The 19,992-nt window shown below is 37.7% G+C and overlaps 2 long non-coding RNA genes across 2 annotated transcripts in view; one reads left to right on the plus strand and one right to left on the minus strand.

The window, feature by feature from the left end:
• The window catches only part of LOC111940821 (uncharacterized), a 31,239-nt gene extending 11,757 nt beyond the window's left edge, over positions 1-19,482 (plus strand). The window contains exons 2-3 of the long non-coding RNA XR_002869713.2: positions 2,241-2,333; positions 19,216-19,482. This is a non-coding gene — a long non-coding RNA (uncharacterized LOC111940821). The remainder of the gene's footprint in view (positions 1-2,240; positions 2,334-19,215) is intronic.
• Positions 2,289-14,047, minus strand: LOC147648405 (uncharacterized). The gene is made up of 3 exons (XR_015280231.1): positions 13,930-14,047; positions 7,991-8,073; positions 2,289-2,369 (listed from the first exon to the last, which is right to left on the minus strand). It is a non-coding gene; the product is annotated as an uncharacterized LOC147648405 (long non-coding RNA).
• Positions 19,483-19,992: the final 510 nt, after the last annotated feature.

Consider the following 19,992-nt stretch of genomic DNA (forward strand, 5'->3'; position numbering starts at 1 on the left):
TAGAAGAAAATGAAATCACATTTTTCTAATGTATAAGTACTATGCTATAGAAAAAAAGAGATGTGTCACAAAGGGACTACTCTCAAAAGTAGTCTCAGGGTTAGTCATAGAAGAAGACCTTTCTAATCAAGAGGATGTTTCCCATATAACTTCAATAAGACTCTGTCTGAATAATCTTGTCTTTCTTGTCTGAAAATACTTGCTTAGAAGTGGCTGTAAGATTAATATAAGAATTTTCCTGGTAGAAAACTATAGAAGTTTACTGCACTCTGCTTCAATTTTTCTGCTACTTTATGGAACTAATTTTTTCTTATTTTCAAATCAAGTATCAACCTGACTTACACCTCACTCTGTACCATGCTGATCATTTTTTGCATGATGTATTCTCAACTTCAGTAAATCAGTGTATATTTACATTGACATTATTACCATTATTCTTATTGACTCAATGGCTAAGGCCATTGAGTTAAGTAAATTGATGTATAGTAGGCTCTAAAGGCTGGCATAGGGGTTTTGAAGAAGTGGACAGTAAACTGGAAAGGTGCAGTTTCCCATAAGGCTTAGATTACTGGTAGTAGAATACTGACCACATCCCTTTTTCTGGTCCTGTAGAGGTTTGTGGTTTTGCCTTTCTAGAAATTGTCAGCTTTAGACTGAAGCAGAACCTTTTGTATCTGAGAAAAAGTGAGTTAAGAGGAAAGCATTTAACTAGCCAGCATGTTTCATATTTTGGAGTCCTCTCTACTGGCAGAAAACAGTCATTAAGTCTGCTACATTATTTATGTGCCTCATTTATTCTTGATTTTTCTTATAAATTTCCTACTATAAAATGCACCCCACCAGTAGCACTCTTAATACTGTAGCACTCCATATGAAAGAGATCTTACGTTTGGGAAATGTATTCCTAGTGATGGTTTCAAAATGAGCAGCATTTTTCAGGTTTGACAATCTGCATTTTCTCTAGCTTTTTTGCATGTTTTGGAAAAGGCACCAGAAGCATCCTCCTTTTGTCTGACCATCAAGAACAAATTGAAATGTAATTAAGTAGTGAAGCACAGTCCAGCAGTCCCTCTGTAGAGATAAGAAATTAGAGAGGAAGAGTCATTTCCGATGTTATTCAGCAAAAGCTTCATAGATTTATGGAGTAGTTTGTGTTGGAAGCAACCTCTTGAGGTCATCTAGTCTGATCCCTCCAGCATGGGAGGGATCTCCTTCAACTAGAAGAGTTTCCTTAGAGCTCTGAATGTTCCCAGTGATGGGATACCTACTACCTCTCTGGGTAACCTGTGACAGTGTTTCACCACCCTCTTCATAAAAAGTTTTTTTCCTTATACCTAAATCGGCCTTCTTCCAGTTTAAAGTCATTACCCCTTATCCGACTGCAACAGGCCATGCTAAAATGTTTATAAGCCCTAATTCAGTACTGGAAAGGCTCAGAGAGGTTGTCCCAGAGCCTTCTCTTCAGGCTGAACAACACCAAAGCTTTTCCTCATGCAACAGGAGCTCCTCCATCCCTTTAATCTGATATATTGCATGCCTTTAAAGAATAGTAAATCTTCTCATTTTTAAACTGTCTCTAGGCTCATTTCATACACTTACAGCCTCATTGATAGTTTTCTATGCTATGGTCCAGGCCCACATGTAGTCTGGAACAAGATGTACCTTATCCAGAATTTAAAAAAAACAAAACTGATCAGCATCTTCTCCATAATTTTTACCCATCTTCTGCAAATAGTTTTGTCAATTTCTGCCGGTCAGAAACCCATGAATTTACCACTAGAAATAACACTCCTAGGTGGCACTGGTATTTGGTTGACTGAACCAACTGCATAATAGAAGTAACTGGGCAGTAGCAACCTTTTTTCTTGTTTCTTCTCAATAAATTAAAGGTCAGCTTTGAAAGTTGCAGCTCATGATCAGTGAGAAAATTTTTGTCCAGTATTCATCATGGTAAAAATGATAATTTGGTAAAAGATTTTTTTCTCAGCGATCCTGGTTGCTGCTGAACAGCTGTAGATTGCTAGGGAGAAAGTATTTTGAATATGTCAGCAATAACCACATTTTCAAAAATGGTTACATTTTACAATTACAACATCAAAATATATAGAAGATGTTGTAAGATTTATATTTGTGCCACAGAGCTTCAATACGATTTTCAGAAGCGCTTATGAGCTAAAAGCTTCTGGGACTTATGTGTAACTTAAGTAATTCAGGTTCTTGGAAATTTCACTTTGTTTCAGATGTGGCAGTAAAGGACAATGTTGTACATACAGGGAAAAGGCAGAGCTGTGAGGATGAAGCATGAAGTAATTGGAAGTTCTTCAAATGGGCTGGTAGGTACCCCAGACAGATGAAGTAGGCCTTTCGCACTGTAAAAGAAGAATACAAATAAGTATCACATATTTGCAAATAGTAAGAAAAATGCAGTTTGTAAATATTTCTTCTGTCATAACCCTTTATCCTTTAATCAATTTTTCAAACCTTTATTCACATTTTAACTGCCACAGATCTGATCAGATAAAATACAGTAACTCAGGTTGTAAATGAATTAATCAGTCCTGTATCAGTACACAAGAAACTTGCCTAGTAGAAGCACTGGATCATCAGTACATGTTCAGGTACTTGCCAAACAAGTACTTGCATGTGTTTATCTAATGATGGACCCTCAGAAGGAGAAAAGTACAGAATTTGGTCTAATGTCAGGATACTATTCCCTACATCCTTCTGAGGATCCGACATGCTTTATGAATGCTAAGTAACCAATTTATATGTTCTCTAAGAAGTAACGACCATTAAAATTTTAATCAGGACAGGAGACCAAAGTTTACAGTCAAACTGTAGCATGTAGACAATTCCTGAGGCTTCTTTCTAGCTTTTACAAGCACACAAAGAGATGGCCCCAAAATTTAGAATCTGCCTTAACTAAAACACTGGTTGTGTGTATGATACTGATCCTTGCTTATGCCCCGAGTAGCAGCAGTCTTGTCTGCTCAGTGGGAAAGATGTGTTTTTTTAGCTCAGAGATTAAATTAATTCACAGATGTTAATGAGGTGCTCAGATTCTGACAGTGCTGATGAGGACTGAGGCAGGTTGCAAAGCAGAGCAGGCTGTCAGTGCTGATGCAGCACACCTGCAGGGCCCTCACCATGGTATCTTTTTGGTAATTAGTGGTGGGCTTGTGCAGTGACAGTGTGTCTGCTCCTTCACTCTCAGGTCTCAGGGTTTGTGGATTACCTAGAGCTTGTGGACTACCTGTGCTCCTTGAGCACAGCCCTTGAAGACAGTCTGCCCTGGCTAAGGAAGCTAGTCTGCGCTGTCATTGTAGTTCAGTGGCCTTTCCCAGGGAGAAAGGAGTGGGGTTCATCTATATGCTGATTTGAAGTTTAATACAAATACTATGAGTTAAAGAGGTTTGATTTTTTAATTGCCTTGTTAGGATGCATTTTAATTTGAGAAGAACGCACTTTAAAATAACTATTTTAAAGTAAGTGCGTGCTCAACATTGTTTTTTACTTTTGGTGGGGTTTTTTGGGTTGTTGTTTTGGGGTTTTTCTCTGCCAAAAACCCTGGGAACAGTTCCACTGTGGGATTTAAACACTTTCTCTATTTCTACAAAACAAAACCAAAAAACTCACAACTCTACCACCACCCTTCCTGCCCCCACAACACTGCAACACCCAGATCCTGAAGCTCTTGATTTACTGCAAGATCAAGACTTGCATGAAGTCGTTTGGCTCTGATCAAGATGAAATTCCCTCATTTGCTTCGAAGTGACTAGTTCTCTCCTATCAGCATGATAAAGAGGGAGTTGGGGTAGCATTTGTAAAGAAGGGAAAGTGCTGAATGCAGCTCTGTCTGGTTTCATTGTGTACAATTTTGGCTTTGCTGCTTTACTTGTGTCATCAATTCACACTCTTGGGTGTCGTGTTCCAAAATGTAGCCACAAGTAGCATGGACTCTTTGTTTTTAACTGGCACATGGTGTCATTCTTGACAAGATGTTCTCTCTGGTTATGATAATTTTTAACCTAATAGTTAATTGAAAGGGCTGTGTTGAATAGCAAAGCACTTATGTGGTGTAAGTGTGATAGATAACAAAATCACAAATGAGAAATGTATATGGGTATATGAGAAAAAATGCTCTCATCAGATGGGTAGGATAATATTTAAGAACTCCAAATACTTATAAATTACTTGAATAATGTGTGATACAAAGTCCAGAAAAGGAAAGCATTCACCTACTAATTATTACCATCAATTCAGAGGATTTACTCAAATTTCCTGATTCCTATTATTTATGGCAGATGTCCAGCAAGCGTAAGTAGGGTAAGCTCTTGAGCCACATACTAGTAGCAAAAGCTGGACACAAACTGTACATTTTGTGTCTTTGAAATCACATTTCACACATGCCTATGATCTTTCATCTGCAGATATGCATTTAACGATCACCATGAGTGTGCAGTTCTAACATTTCTTAAAAATTCCTCTGTATTCTTGTTAAGAAAGCATTAATGAAAGAAAAGATATGAAGAAATACTATTTGGCCTTGACAGCAGACAATAAACCCAGTATTGCCACATTTTCAATTTCCCACCTCTGTAAAGTGATGTCTATATTGGGAAAATGAATAATGTTTGAAAGGAGGTGCCATTGCATGCCATTTTCTCATCTACTGAATATAGAGAATCTGTTCACACAGAAGGCCTGTGAAGTATGAATGAAGTATGAGATGAGCCCTGATTAGGACTGAAAAATATCCCTTCTCTGTAGTACCTGTACTGAACTTGGAATTTCCTGCAATCAGAAAGTGGCTAATAGTTTTTCTACATGGGTAGCAACTAGAACTACAGGACTAAGTATTTAGAAAATGTAAAGCTATCCTTATCAGATCAGGGCTACATGAAGGAGAATTTAATATTTGTAATGTTTGTATAGAGATTTATCTCGGAGCCACTTCTTTCATTTATATTATTTTCCAGTCTAATCTAATATTTGCTTGGAATCTTCCTTGTGTTCAATACTTCTTAGGTCTGTAATAAATAATCCAATTCAATTTAGAAAATAATAATGTTTTCCTCCAAATTCTAATAATCCTTTGATACAATCTGTCCCAGTTATGGTAACATGTAGTAATTTCCTTTCCTTTTCAATTTCTTTTCCCAGTTATTTTTTCTTTTCAATCTTTTTTTCTTTCTTTTTTTTTTTTTTTTTTTTTTTATAAGAGGTTCTTTTGTTCCAAGGGTTTGAAACGGGTTGGCAGGGCTTTCTTGAATTCATGGTTCTATCATATTGTTTTCAATTTCTTTCTTTAATGTACTAGATATTATTCTTGAAAAATTACACATAATCACTAATGGATATTAAGTGCTGTCCAGCACAAACTTTTCATTCATTTATTTAAAGATATATGTAATAGACATCCTAGTTGTTTCTTCTTATTCAGTTATCTTGTGCAGCGCATACAAAAGAGAGCTTTGTGGATTCCTTATCAAGGATAATTCCTTTTCAGGTAGTATCCTTGTCAGAAGTTATGGAGTTTTTCTTAACACATGCATCACAGCAGATCCCTGATGAAATGGACTTGTTTCATCCTTAAGAGCTTCTTTGCCAGACTAAAGTTATGCTGTATTTCTCTGAAAACTCCTGAGTCATTCTTACTTTTGTAATGCTTACTTCCTGTCTTAGATATTTTGAAACCCCTGGGGATGAAGTTTAAACAAGTCGATCCATCCAAGCTCTGGTTGTTTCTAAAGTTTCACTTAATTTTCATACAAGTTAAACCCCTTCAGCATAATTTACCAGATTCATAGTGAGTCAGTACTGATATAAATAGCTTGGTATTTTTATAAGGTATTGTTTAATGGCCCCAGGGTTGTGGAGAGAAATGAAGGAAAAGAATTTGAGGTAGTTAATATCAGGGCTTCATAAAATGCATGTTCTAGCCATGTTTTCATCTGGGGCAGAGATCAGACTGAGAACTGTCTTAGACATGTACACTGAGGAGAGAGATCAGTCCATGGGATGGTATCACCACGGTTGGTAATAGAGCTTTCTCAGATGTAAATCTTATATTCTATCTTCAGAGAAGGTATTAAAATTCTTAACCCTGTGGGAAATGCCACTTAAATATTTTTCCAAGCAAGGGAAGCTGTATTCTAGCAGTGATGGTTCATACAAGCAGCTCTTTTATAGACATCTGTTATGGTTATTTTAGCTATAAACAAACTTCCCTCTCTATGTGTTTGGCTTTCTAAAACTCCCTTGTAACACTATGCAGAATGCATGTTTGCTTCTCAGTTGGCTCTGGACCTTGGCTGACTTTTTACTTTACATACCAAGAATGCCAAGACATGTGCTTCCAATTTATCAGATCTTCCAAAGGTGTTCTCCATTTTGCTTCATTCACCCTCTTTTTCATTCTCTGATGTGGATACAGGTATCTAACTAGCTTTTGTCATTACATCCACAATTTAGGGACTTTTTTTAGGTGTGTGGTGCTTGGAAATTTTATCCCAGTTTCTCCAATTTAAATCTTTTGCTTCTGTTGAATGAATAATCACTTCTGTAGCGTAGTGCTTTATCAGCACAGTGTGAGCATCAGGTAAACATTAACACAGTTTTAATTGGAGTAGCTTAAGGGAACTTTTTTTACTACTGTAATTGTTTTAATAATACTAAGGATGCTTGTAATTTTAAACAAGAAAAAAAATGCAGAAAAAAATTCAGCATAAATTGTAAAAAAATGTAATATTACAGGTTTGTGGGGACCTACATATTATGTGTGCAGATGAGATCTGATCTCTACTGATATATTTTTTTGACTAGTTAAGATGTTTGGAGACCAAATTATTCTCTAGGAAAAAAATAATGTATTTTCTATGGGATAGATCTTATAAAGTGTAAGCTCAGCAAAACTGCTTCCCAGGATAGTCACGGACAGCTTAACTTTTTGGCATAATCTTATTCTACAAAGTCAAACAATATTTTTCTTTTCCAAACTAAAGTAAATTTTACTTAACCAAAGTAAATTTTACTTAATATTCCTTTTTGCTGTTAAGAGATAATAAAGAGGTCAGTGATCTGTTCAGGCGAAAAGTTCTTAATTTATTTTGCTGGAGTTTTATGTCCTTCTGCTAGGAGACTCAGTACTGAACTGTAAAATGATTGCTATGCTAAGGACACTACTGTTAGAGAATCATTGGACTATTATTATGATTTCATTATTACTAAATATGGTTTACAACAACAATTATACAGCAATATGAGAAAGAACACTTGTTAGAGTGCTGTATGAGTGTATCCATTCAAATCATGTAGTTAGGCATTAAGCCAGAGAACGTTGTTGGTTTGGTTGTTACCCTCAAATATTGTGTGCTTATGTCTCTCATCCCAGAACAAATAGAACATTCAGAGTCTGTTTGTGACACCTCCATTTTGTGTGGTATAGAAATATAAATAGGATGTGGTGGTCTGAAAACTGCCCAAAGTTTAAAACTTAATCCTGAATATCACCTCTTTCTCTACAATAATAACTAATCGTAACATAATTTTGCTTGTAGTTCATGGTGCATTAGTGACGCATTCATACGTGCAACAAAGCTGAGATGACAAAATGGAATATAATAGTCTAATTTTTCAAAATACCTAAAAGCCTCAGGCCTGTATTTTGAATGCAACTCCATATTCAGAGTGCTTATTGCTGCTTTTGATGATGACTCCAAGAGCACAATTTCAGCACCCAAAAAAAGCAGAAATCTCTGAGCTAGTAAAACTAAAAGTGACGGAGTGAGTGATCTGTATTGTTGTGGAACTCACACTTGCTTAGGTCTGGAACCATGAAAGTGTATTTATGTTGCCCTGTGCCTAAAGAGTAATTTATGAAACACCACCAAACCCACAAACAAATAAACAACACCAGAAAACACAAGACCGACCCCAAAGAAAGCCATGCCAGAAGTCGCTAGCCTCTATGTACACAACCCTCTTTTACCTGTCTGCGAGTTATTCATTAGACATATGTGAATGCTTCCAAAACTCAGTTTGTGCTTCCAGTAAAACTTCTGCAGAATTAACCTAAAAAATATAAATGTACCTTTAAATCAGTTTTGAAAACATTTTCTAAAACCTAGAAATTTAATTAGGCTTGTATTTGATAGTTCTAATGAAAAGATGTGAAAACATAGTACATCACATCTCTCAAGAATTTATTGTCCTTTTCCCTGAAACATTCAAATTATGATCCATACTCCTCTGAGGCAAAATAAACAGGCCCACATTTTTGAACACTCCTCAGTCTGTTTGCTTTGTAATAATTCAGCTGCTCAGAAAATGGAGACTGTTTAGGCCTACTCACATGAATATTCTCTTTAGAAAAACTTTGCTACCATAGCACAACAATATCACTGTTGTTGCTGTCCTTTTCTTTACTACCACCCTCATTTCCAAAAGATAAATCAAATTTCTAACAAAAAATATACCTTGTCACAGATGGAAATTGTTAATATTTCTATTGTTGATCCGCATACACAGAAAAACCTAGTATTTTCATATTCATCTTCACTGACATTATTTAGAGAAGATTGCGAGTTCATGTAGAGTGACTGCTACAATGTGATCAGAGAGGAAACATAGCTAGACATGTGGACAAGTTACAGGATAATATCTGCTTAAAGGTAGCTTCTCGATTTCTCAGAATTTCATGCCCTAAGAAAGCATAACTGTACTGTTGCTCTAAAAAGTTGAAGAATTTTGCTGTAGCTCTTGCAGACCCCAGACCAGGTGGTAGAAATCTCAGTGAGGAATATGGAGTCCTGCACATGGCTTAGATCTGTCACGTCACCCTACAATGTACATGATGATATGAAGGCTGAACAGGAAATCATGTCTGCAGATCCATATGGCCACAATCTGCCAAATGTAATGGTTGGTGAATCTAAGTAAAGCTTGTTAAAAAGGTGACTGTTTCAACGGCCTGCTGTTGCCCAGTCCTTCTGTGCAGTGTGAAGCGTAACAAAAGCATACATGTATGTCATGGCATTAAAACTATCATCTCCATGGAAGTGATGAGAATAGCTCTTACGTAAGGTTTTCTCCTTATAAAGATCTCTCTCTGGGTATATCTTTCACATACTCATAAATATCATGTGGATTAAAATTTTACATAGAACACAATTGTAATTCATAAAGATTGATGGCATACTTAAAAGAAAGTGCTAAGCTTTTCTTAAGGTGTCTAGGTGACCTCATATCTATTTCATTAGCAACATTTCCTACACTGAATTTATTTAGATGAATAAATCTATTCTGGGTTACTTCATGCTGTATCTTTTATGCACAAGACTTGACTGGATGCTCTAGCATAAAAACGCAGTGTTGCTTTAATCTGGGAATTTCACAGAATCACTAGATTGGAAAAGATTTCCAAGATCATCGAGTCCAGCCCAGCCCTAACGCCTCAACTAAAGCATGGCAGTGAGTGCCACATCCAGTCTTTTTCTAAACACATCCAAAAATGGTGACTCCACCACCTTCCTGGGCAGACCATTCCAATATTTTATCAGCCTTCCTGTAAAAAACCTTTTCTTAATATTCCACCAATATTTCTCCTAACATATCTTTAGACAGTGCTCTCTCATTCTGTCAGTTGCTACCTAGTGAAAGAGACCAACCCCCACCTGACTACATCCACTTTTCAGGAAGTTGTAGAGAGTGATGAGGTCAACTCTGAGTCTCCGTTTCTCCAGGCTAAACTACCCCAGTTCACTCAATCGTTCTCATAGCGCTTGTGTTCCAAGCTGACACAGTGCTGGATTTCACCCAGCCAGCTCCCGGCGCCGTGCCAAGGTGTGGGCTGACCCCAGAAAGCCACACAGTCTGGGGTGCAGCTGTAGGGCTCTTGCTCTACGGTACAAATTCTATTGTGCACCGATGGTAGGGGCAGGAACTGGGGAAGGATCTCTTGTGTGGTTTCCAAAGAAAGGCTTATTTTTGGAAGATCCAGAGACAAAAGACAACCAAACACTGTGTGCAGTAATTTATACACAGGGGAGGATCAAGGGGCAGGTACGAATAATAAACCAATAGGGAAGACTTGGGGGAGGAGTTCAAGATGGGGTTCACAGTGCAAGGACCAATGGGGAAGCCTGAGGGGAACGGAACAATTTACATAATCCAATGGGGCATCAAATATCAGATGACTGACTGGGAAGATTCCAGATTAAAGGGTGGGTACCAGGTAAAACTGACAAGGAAGGATCTGGATAAAGGGGCAGGAATACATTGATAAGCATCTTTGGGGAGGATACAACTTTAGGAGCAATTAACAACATAGGGGAGTACAGAACAAACCATGTATATAAAAAACTTCAAACTTACTGAAATAAAAAGACACCACAACCAAGCCACTCACCAGCCTCATTGGCTCCTCTGGATGTGCTCAAGCGTCTCAACGTCCTTCCTGAACTGAGGGGCCCAGAACTGAACACAGCACTCCAGGTGTGGCCTCACCAGTGCCAAGAACAGGGGAAGAATGACCCTGCTTCTGCTGGCCACAATATTCCTGATCCAGGCCAGGATGCTGCTGGCCTTCGTGGCCACCAGGGCACACTGCTGGCTCATGTTCAGTCTGCTGCCACCAGTACCCCCAGGTCCCTTTCCACCTGGGCACTGTCCATCCATACCAAACCCAGCTTGTAGCATTGCAGGGGGTATTGTGGCCAAAGTGCAGGATTCAGCACTTGGACTTATTAAACTTCATCTTTTCCCATCCTTCCAAACATTCCAGGTCTCTCTGCAGAGCCTTCCTACCTTCCAACAGACACACGCTCCTAGCTTAGTGTCATCCATAAATTTACTAATGAAAGACTCAATACCCTCATCCATGTCATCAATAAAAATATTGAACAGACCCCAGCACAGAGCCCTGAGGGACACCACTGGTGACTACCACCAGCTGGGTGCAGCACTGTTCATCACCACTCTCTGGGTCCAGCCATCCAGCCAGTTCTGAACCCAGCACAGAGTGCTCCTGTCCAAGCCATGGGCTGCAGCTTTTCCAGGAGTGTGCTGTGGGAGACAGTGTCAGTGGCCTTGCTGAAGTCCAAACAGACAACATCCACAGCCCTTCCGGTGCCATGGCGGGATGGATGGTAGGGGTGACATGACCTCCCTGAAGAAGCAGCTCTAAAAAAGACTGCAGAGGGGCACATCCTCAGCCTGGCAAGTGATTGTCAGCTGAGGCTCAGTGGCAGCTCTCAGGTGATGCAGAGAGGGACTAGAGCACTGTGTGGCATTCCACAGAGAACAGCCTTTATTAAAGCAGCTCCCCCTGCGAAGGGAGCCAGTGACAGCAGCTCTCCCTGAAAGGGGGAAAAATTGGGGTTTATATAGGGAAAGAGAGGGGCGGGGGGAAACTGGGATACAAGTAACTGGGTAGAGTGATGGGGAAGAAAACCAATAAGATACAATGGATCAACATAAAACCTGCAAAAGTCTCTGGGTAAAATATTTCCTAGTTATGAGCAAAAGTATCTTGCTCATAGACTAGCTCTCCAGGGGAGTGCCACAATTCTTTTGCTAGCTGATTCCTCAGCTCCCACATCCCAGCATCCTCCAGGTGGGTCACCTGGTCATAAAAGGAGACCAGGTTGGTCAAGCACAGTCTACCCCTCCTAAATCCATGCTGGCAGGGTCTGATATCCTGGCCATCCTGTACGTGCTGTGTGATGACACTCAACATAAACTGCTCCATCACCTTACCAGGTACTGAGGTCAGGCTAACTGGCCTATAATTACCAGGATCCTCCTTCCCACCCTTTCTGTGAATGGGTGTCACATTGGCCAGCTTCCAATCAACTGGAATCTCACCAGTGAGCCAGGACTGTTGGTAAATGATGGAGAATGGCTTTTCCAGCTCACCTGCCAGCCCTCTCATCACCCTGGGGTGGACCCCATCTGAGCCCATAGATTTATAAACATCCAAGCGGCTCAGCAGCCCTCTGACTGCCTCCTCCTGGATATTCAGGGACCATTCTGCTCCCTGACACTGTCTACCAACCCAGGAGGACAGTTATCCTAAGGACAACCTGTGTTCCCACTAAAGGCTGAGGCAAATAAGGTGTTAAGCACCTCTGCCTTTTCTCCATCTGCCATTACTAAGTTCCATCATCCCTCATCCAGCAGAGAACAAAGTTTGGTCTTACCCTTCCTTTTGCCATTAATATATTGGTAAAAAGATTATCCTTTACAGAAGTTGTCAAATTAAGTTCGAACTGAGCTTTGGTCTCCCTAATTTTCTTCCTACGTGCCCTAGCAACCCCCTTTAATAATGCCTGAGAGACCTGATCCTCCTTTCAAAGATGATACATTCTCTTTTTATTCACAGGGCTCAACTTAAACGTTGGAAATACATATTCCAGACAGCCAGAATGAAATCTTAACTAGCCATGATTAAAAATCACTGAACACAAAAATGTTTAAATGAGGGTTGACTATTTAAAATACTGCTGAATTTTGTATTAATGACTTAGTTGTGAACTTCTGTAAAAAATTCAGTTAGAACTGCAGTTACAAACAAGAAGAACAAACCCTCAAGCCTTAACTTGCTTCAAATGGTAATTTGAAATATGAGTATCTTTTTCAAACAACTGATGAAACTGAGTTATTTTAGTATTGAGAAATTATGGAGAAGGAACTTTCTATATCATTATAGTGTTTGACTTCTTCTGCCCATCATTCTTCTCATCTCTTCTTTTGGAAATACAATTACTGATGGACTTCTGCCCAGCACCTTCCATATAAGCCTATACCCAGTGAAAAAATGTTTTGGATGCATTCACTGCACATCAAATTATGCTCTGATCCTTTCCATTACTTTTGAAAATGCTTCTGTTTTCTGAATCCATTGCAGTACTCTTTTGTACTGTGTACAGATAGTCAGGTTTTGTCTGGAGTTCTCCCTTGGGCTAACACATGTCACGCCGCAGTGGAGATTTGATCTCATGGAAATGCAAAGACCATCAATGAACTCTGTCATTATTATGCTATCTTAAATTGTGGGACATAGGACCCATGACTTCCAGGTTTAGGTTCACAAAGCTATTAACTGGAGAAGGAAGCTGCAGGAATCCAATACGTGTGCTGTTAATTTGATACAAACATAATCAACAATTGATGAGACACCACTTAACAGAAAATTATTTTGAAGGTTTACATAACAAACACAGGAATTACACAAAATATCTCTGGTCTGTAAATGGACGTGAAAACTCATTTCCACTGGCAGATATAGAAACTCTAGTTTTAGCTCTTGAGTTCAAATCAAATAACTCAAGATTCAAATGTTTTATAGTCCTCTGAAGTGGGAAAGTGGTGTCAATTTTTTTCATCTTGTAAGGAGTGAAATGAAAAAAAACCAAGAGTTCTGCTTTCATATAATTGCACACCGTTGATGCAGTGAGAAAAATGGAAAAGTGATGTTCCAATGGCAAGTTGAGTGCATACATGCTGGGGTAAGAGTTCAATATCCTGCCCTTGAATATTGCTGAGTTGGCAGGTTTTATAATACTTGGAGGAGAAAAACAGCTAGTATCTTTCAGCCACTACTAGCCCCAAGAACTAGTCCAAATTGTTTCATGGATCTGCCTTGCTACTGTGACAGCTATCTGGATAAAAATCTTGGTATTAATGTGTAGGTTCGTGGATGCATTATAAAGATGTAGTTCCTTTAATAAACTGTTAGAAAAACATACAGAATATCACTAGGATGTTATTGCTATTATCATCAGAATGCATTTTTGTTATTCTTTATGGAAAGCAAACAATTTAGTACTCAGCTTTCTCAGGGAAGAAAACCTTTTATGAGTAATTACTGATTAATCACTTCAAATACTAAGAAATTACTGAAACAGATATGATCCATGATGCACTCACTTATTTGTGATTTTTACTGGTTTGTATTTTGCAGTCCTTTACAACCATTTCCCAGTTTCATTGAGCAATCACTGTTTATTCTCTTCGCCCTTCCAGATTCATCTTTGCAAACCCAACTGGAAATCCCTATTAATTAGGAATAAAAAAAAAAAATAAAAAAAATAAGCAAATACTCAACTAATCACCTGTTAATGATCAGTACCAGATTACAGCAGCATGCTTTCTAAATCAAATTGGAGGAGAGGAAGGGAAAACCCTTAACAATTCATGAAGTAGGTAGTAAATCTAAATGACAGAAGATAAACTTCTCCAGCATCGAGGCAATGAAAATGGTGTTGATCTATATAGCTACAGATGTGGCTCCAGGGTGCAATCTGTCCAGCTGCTCAATATCACTGCTGCCACATGGGCACTGCAACAGGGAAGATAAATAATAAACCTCTTAGTCAAAGAGACAAATACAATTGGCAGCTGCTAATTTTCATACCAAAAGCTTGCTGGTTCCTGTTGTTAGAGAAAAAGAGTGCTTCTGTTAGGTATCTGATGAACACAAATAGAGGAAGAAGGAAGACCTCCTTGTTAACTGTCTTAGGCAAATGTGTAAGGATTTTGGAATTCCATCTCCTAGCTTGTAGTTGGTTATGACAAAAAATACCCAAAAAACATGGTTGTGCAGGGAATTCAGATAGAATTTCAAAGTTTAACTCCACTGAAAACAGATTTAAAGAAAGCTGTGTACCTTGGCAGTATGATTTTGCTTTCTAAGCCTTGCAAAACCTCATGTGCTTGTCCGCCAAATTGGGGATACCAAAGGAGATAGGCCATTTCTGTCCTCTGTGGTTAAGCTGGGGGAAGTCAGTACAATGATCTTGGTTACAAACCTGAAGCATGTGAAAGACTGTGCAAGCAGTTCATTTTGGTAGATATTATGTGATTATTAATGAACAGATGAGTAATTATGGAAGCCATTGCAGGCTTCCCATGGGGTGTCTTAAAAACTTACATGGCTGCAATAATTTCAAGATGCATTTCCAGACACTATAGTTCCATATAGCTTCCCTGCAGAAGCACAGAAGTCTTAAATCCAGTTATAAAAACTTGGATTCATTGATGTAAATTTTCTACAGAAACCAATGACTAAAATATTTTGCCATCTTTTCCTTTGTATTTCCTACAGGAGAAAGGAAAAATAAAGCTTTAATATTTTTTGGAATTTATTGTGTTTAAAAAACTTTGCTTCCTGTGATCCAGAGCAAATCACTGGAAATCTTGCTTTGCTGGTTAATAGGAAATCACATTTGATGGATTACTGAGGTTCATCTAAATAATGTTTCCCCCTTAATTTTATCTTAGAGCAAGAGATTGAAAATCTCCCAGTGTAAACTTACCTAGAATGAGTGTGGGCTTTAAAAATTGAATAATAAAATGAAATCTTCTGGCAGGCAGGTGGAAGGATACTGCCTGCAGTACTGTGTTTTCTGATGCCATCCAGTGAGATAATGAATCCATGTCTATGGAAATTGATTCATTAATATTTCATTGAGTCAGCTTCAGTACAATTCATGAACTGCCCCTAGAAATTCAATAAGTATATTCAATGAGATGCAGAGCTTAACAAATCTGGAGCAAAAAGTAAGAATACTATGAGTCAGTAATTACCAGAGGAACTTGCTGCGTGAAGTGAACCTTGGCAAAAGCATTTTATGTGTGTGTTTTGTCTTCAGAAAAGCCTAAACAAAACAGCTGCAAATGTGTATACATACATGGACAGAGAGAGTGATACTAAAGAAATGCTGAACTAGATAGGGTTCTGATAGGGAAAAAAAAAATTAAAAATTACCTCTTAATGTTCCTGCTTGTTTGAAATTTAAGCCTGAGCTGAATTTGTGTTTTTCAGTGGTAGCTGTCTTTATAATGGGCTCTTGCTACATAATACTTCAGCCTTGGCAGGTGTAGCTGCAGAACGCGATGCACACGTTGTGACACAAGCTTCACTTCTCTGTCTCCGTTGCGAAGTCTGTGGGAAAGAAGTTTTACACAGCAGCATACAATGGAGCTTGTTATTTTGCTACATTTTGTTCAATCAAAGGATGTGGGACAGATGTGAACATTTAAGCCATCTTGGAAGAATGGATAACTGTTGAACATGGTACATAGCTGAGGTTTTGGGGCAGAAACCCATGCGTGCCAATAACTCAATTCACCATGAAGAATTGGCATCAAAGGGACTGATTAGGAGAAGAAATTCAAATTACCTTGTTGACTAAGTAATTGGTCTTTGAGTGTTCCTAAAAAGGTACTGATAAATAATTTTATTTTCATTTTGTATCAGTGTCTCCAAGACCATGTCTGACTAACCTATATTGATGTCTTTTAATTAAACCATGCTTGATATGCTTATGCTGCAGTGGTGCATACTGAGTTGCATGCTAGACATTCCAGATAGAGTAATTATGCTATTTGTCACTGTCATGATTAATGTGTGACAGCTGTTATGACAGCTGTGCCACTGTTTTGTCACAACACTGTGTTCATCCATAACAAAATTAGGTGTCTCATTCGAAGGTACGCAGTTGCTACTATTTTCCTATGAAGTAAACAATGAAGAAAACTAAGAAGGAATATTACATGAACTCTGTGACAAATAAGAGAAATGATGTCTCTGTTTTTTTCCTTAAATGATGCTTGCCTGTATTGGAAATGCAGATAGCTCACCTTTTTGCAAACAAGCTGTCATACAGAGCCAATCCACAACTAATCTAACAAGGTCTTTCTTTGTGGAAGGATTGCTTCATAATTTGAATTTACCTTGTCAGGCAAAGCTTTAGATGTTATCTAAATTACCATTGGCTGTAACAGTTGGAGAGGGGGTTGGGAAAGGGAGAAGTTGGAAGAAAGAGCAAATATTGTAAATAACAGGGCTGGGGAGGAACATCATCTTTTCCTTTAGTGGCCAGTCAAGCAAAGTGAAACAAATAACCTCCTCTGACACAGGCACACCTTCAATTGCTTTAAACTAATTGCAGTCTAACTCCAAAGTGTATCTTAAACCCTCTAATTAAATGCTGTTATTATTGTTACCTAATATTATTTCTTATGAATCACTGAAACCAGATTGTAACAATTAAAGAAAGTGATGTAAAGAGACAGATGGTTAAAAAAAAGCATTTTTTCATTATCCTATAAGTTTTGCTGACATGCCTATTGTGCATGCTGTTTAAGTACAGAAGAATATACTTTGGCTTCTGTTCTCTCTATCACAAAGAAACTGTGAAACATGAGTCTTAGAGTAGGCAAGCATGTATATTGCCAAAAATGAAGATTTATATTAGAAAGAACATGTGTTTTTAAAAGTAAGAAAGGTTATTTCTTATTCTTATAAACTCAGTTGGAAATCATAAACATGTTTTAATTGTATCCAATTTTCTCCACCCGTTAATTTGTACGAGACATATGTGGTGCATTTCACTGCTTTAAGCTATTCTTAGATGAAGAGTAGTACCCATGCTGTTAATTGTATTTTATCCCACTTCTAGAAATTTTGTGTGTTTTCACTGGAAATCTGATGTCAAATGTCACAGGCACTGTGCAGTGCTTTTTTGCAGCTCAGTACATACATCTGAGGCATGCAGACTCTTTGGAATTATTGGCAAAAGTGCATCTTTGTTCCTAACTGGTGAGAGAAGATCCATCGGGGAATTTCTAATTCAGTTCAAAAAATTAGTTAGTACAGAGACAGATTTTCTTTCCAATTATAATTTCGAGATAATGGTAATGCAAAGAAACAGGTTTTTTGTCTTTTGGAAATAATGTTGTAAGTGAATATTGTTGCTCAGTTGTATATTTTTTTGTGTTGGATAAATGGCTTAATATAATTGCATAAATCTAAGTTAGATGAGAAAAATAATTAAGTTAAAATCTCTGAATTTTAAATACTTTTCCACTTCTTCTTGGAAATGCATGTGAAATCATCATAATGTATTTCTTCACTGGTCATAAACACAGCAGAGCATGAGGGACACATACATAAAAAAACTTGCTTACAAAATTAAACCACATTCGTAGGTGGTATATAAACAAAGTATATAAATACTTTGTGTTCTAGTATTTTTAAAAGACTACATGTATACTCATATAACAAAAAAGAATCATTGTAGTATTTGCATAGAAAGTGATAAATTACGTGTGTGCAATCTTCATATGAAGATATAGCTGTATTTTATAGTTATACTTCTTATTAGTCCATCTCTAAGGATAAATTTATCTTTTCATCCTCTCAATAATAATTGTAACTGCAGTCAGGAAGAAACTGTTCTGATGAATATCAGTTTGATCAATCCAGTATTTTAGATTAAGATAGTTTAAAACTAAAGCCTATCCCCTTCACATTTTGCCTAAAAATGTTGAACATTTGCTGTGGCAAAGCAAGCTTCCTAAGCTATTCAGTAATATTCAAAACTGTAGAAGAATCATCCTTGAGAGAAAACACTTTTCACAATAGAAAAATCCAACTTTAAATAAAAAAAACACCCTCAAATGACGCCAGGCGAAGCATGAACTTTAATGAGGGCATAAACTACACTTTATTTTTGTTTACACAATGAACTGATCTTTTTTTTTTTTAATTTCTCCCTGTAACTCTCTAAATGAAATGCTTTATTTATTTTATATGCTCAATTCCCTTTAGTTTTCCTTTAACTCTTTCTCCTTTATTTCCCTCTAAGTCGGGCTTGGAAATTATTTTTTACCTAAGCATTGCCAACTCTCCAAAAAAATCTGCTGGAAAGATGATCTTGATCAACCCTCTTCCACAATTCTTTTCAAAGCTATTTCTTGTTCAAACTATGATGCTTACATGTAGGAATTGCTATAGGGATGTGCACTGGCACATACATAGGAACAAAGAATGCAAATCTTTATTGCAGACTGTTGCAGAGCTTTCTGTGCATATGAAGGGACTTTGAAACCTTCACTGTTAATTGCTGCTTACAGTCAACCTACCAGTGTGATCCTATCACAAAAGCAGAAGGATAGATACAGGCATATGTAGTTCAAGTAGGTAATGTATTTGCGTAAGATGAGTCAACAGTTGAAGAGCAGAACCCATTTCTAGTGACATTTGTCAGTAACATTTTTCATTTCTATTTAAACAATGTTGTCACAAATGTGTGCTACAGCTTTCTGCTGACATTTGTGACTGAACTGTTTCAAATGTTTGAATGTATTCTGAATCATACTGTTATTATTATGTGTGTGGACTGAATATGATGTCTTACTTACCCTTAGGGTGAAATGGAACAGAAGGTGCAGCCTAGGCAGACAGAACTCTCTGAATGCCCAGCCTGACAGTCTCAGGATTGCTGTCTCGGTCTAACAAAGAGGAAACAGATTTTACTGCAGTAGGACCAACGTAATGATTTCTACGAGCATTGGCAGGACTTTTCCTGAATGCAGTGTGATTGCTTTCTAACTTACATTGTTGTCTGCATTTTGTGTATACTGTATAACCCAAAAAGGAAATAAAAAAGTACCGCTTTTCTGAGAGAAACCCAACTCTGTCTATCTTCACTCCATTTTTTGTCATCTCAGGGCAGCATAGAACAAGGGCAACTAAACATCTTAAAGTCCGTTGATTTTCTGAAGGATGGAATGCAGCCAAACTACTCTTTTGGGAGGGGAAAACAGAAAACAAGTCTCCATGTACTATGCTTGGGCACACAGAAGCAATTTTTCAAAGATTATTTTAACAATTTACTCGTAGCTGAGATAGTACAACAGGGCAGAAGTGATCCAAATTATCTTCTTGTGTGCTTGAAATTTTCATCTAATCCATGGAAAAGAGAAAATCTAAAAAAACCTACAAGCATGTGATGATAATTAAGAGTTTCTGCTGTGTAATTAGTACTAAATGAAATATACTATCAGTTCCAAAACTAAGATATTTCACTGGTTCAGAGCATCTACGAGTAAAACTATGAGGTTTGATTAATCAAATGACAAGAGACTGAAAAAAACCAGGCACACTGAAAATATTTAATGTTATTTTCACCTGATTTAAAGGTA

The sequence above is a fragment of the Cyanistes caeruleus genome, chromosome Z (assembly GCF_971803275.1).
Source record: "Cyanistes caeruleus chromosome Z, bCyaCae1.hap1.1, whole genome shotgun sequence".
NCBI classification, from domain to species: Eukaryota; Metazoa; Chordata; class Aves; order Passeriformes; family Paridae; genus Cyanistes; species Cyanistes caeruleus.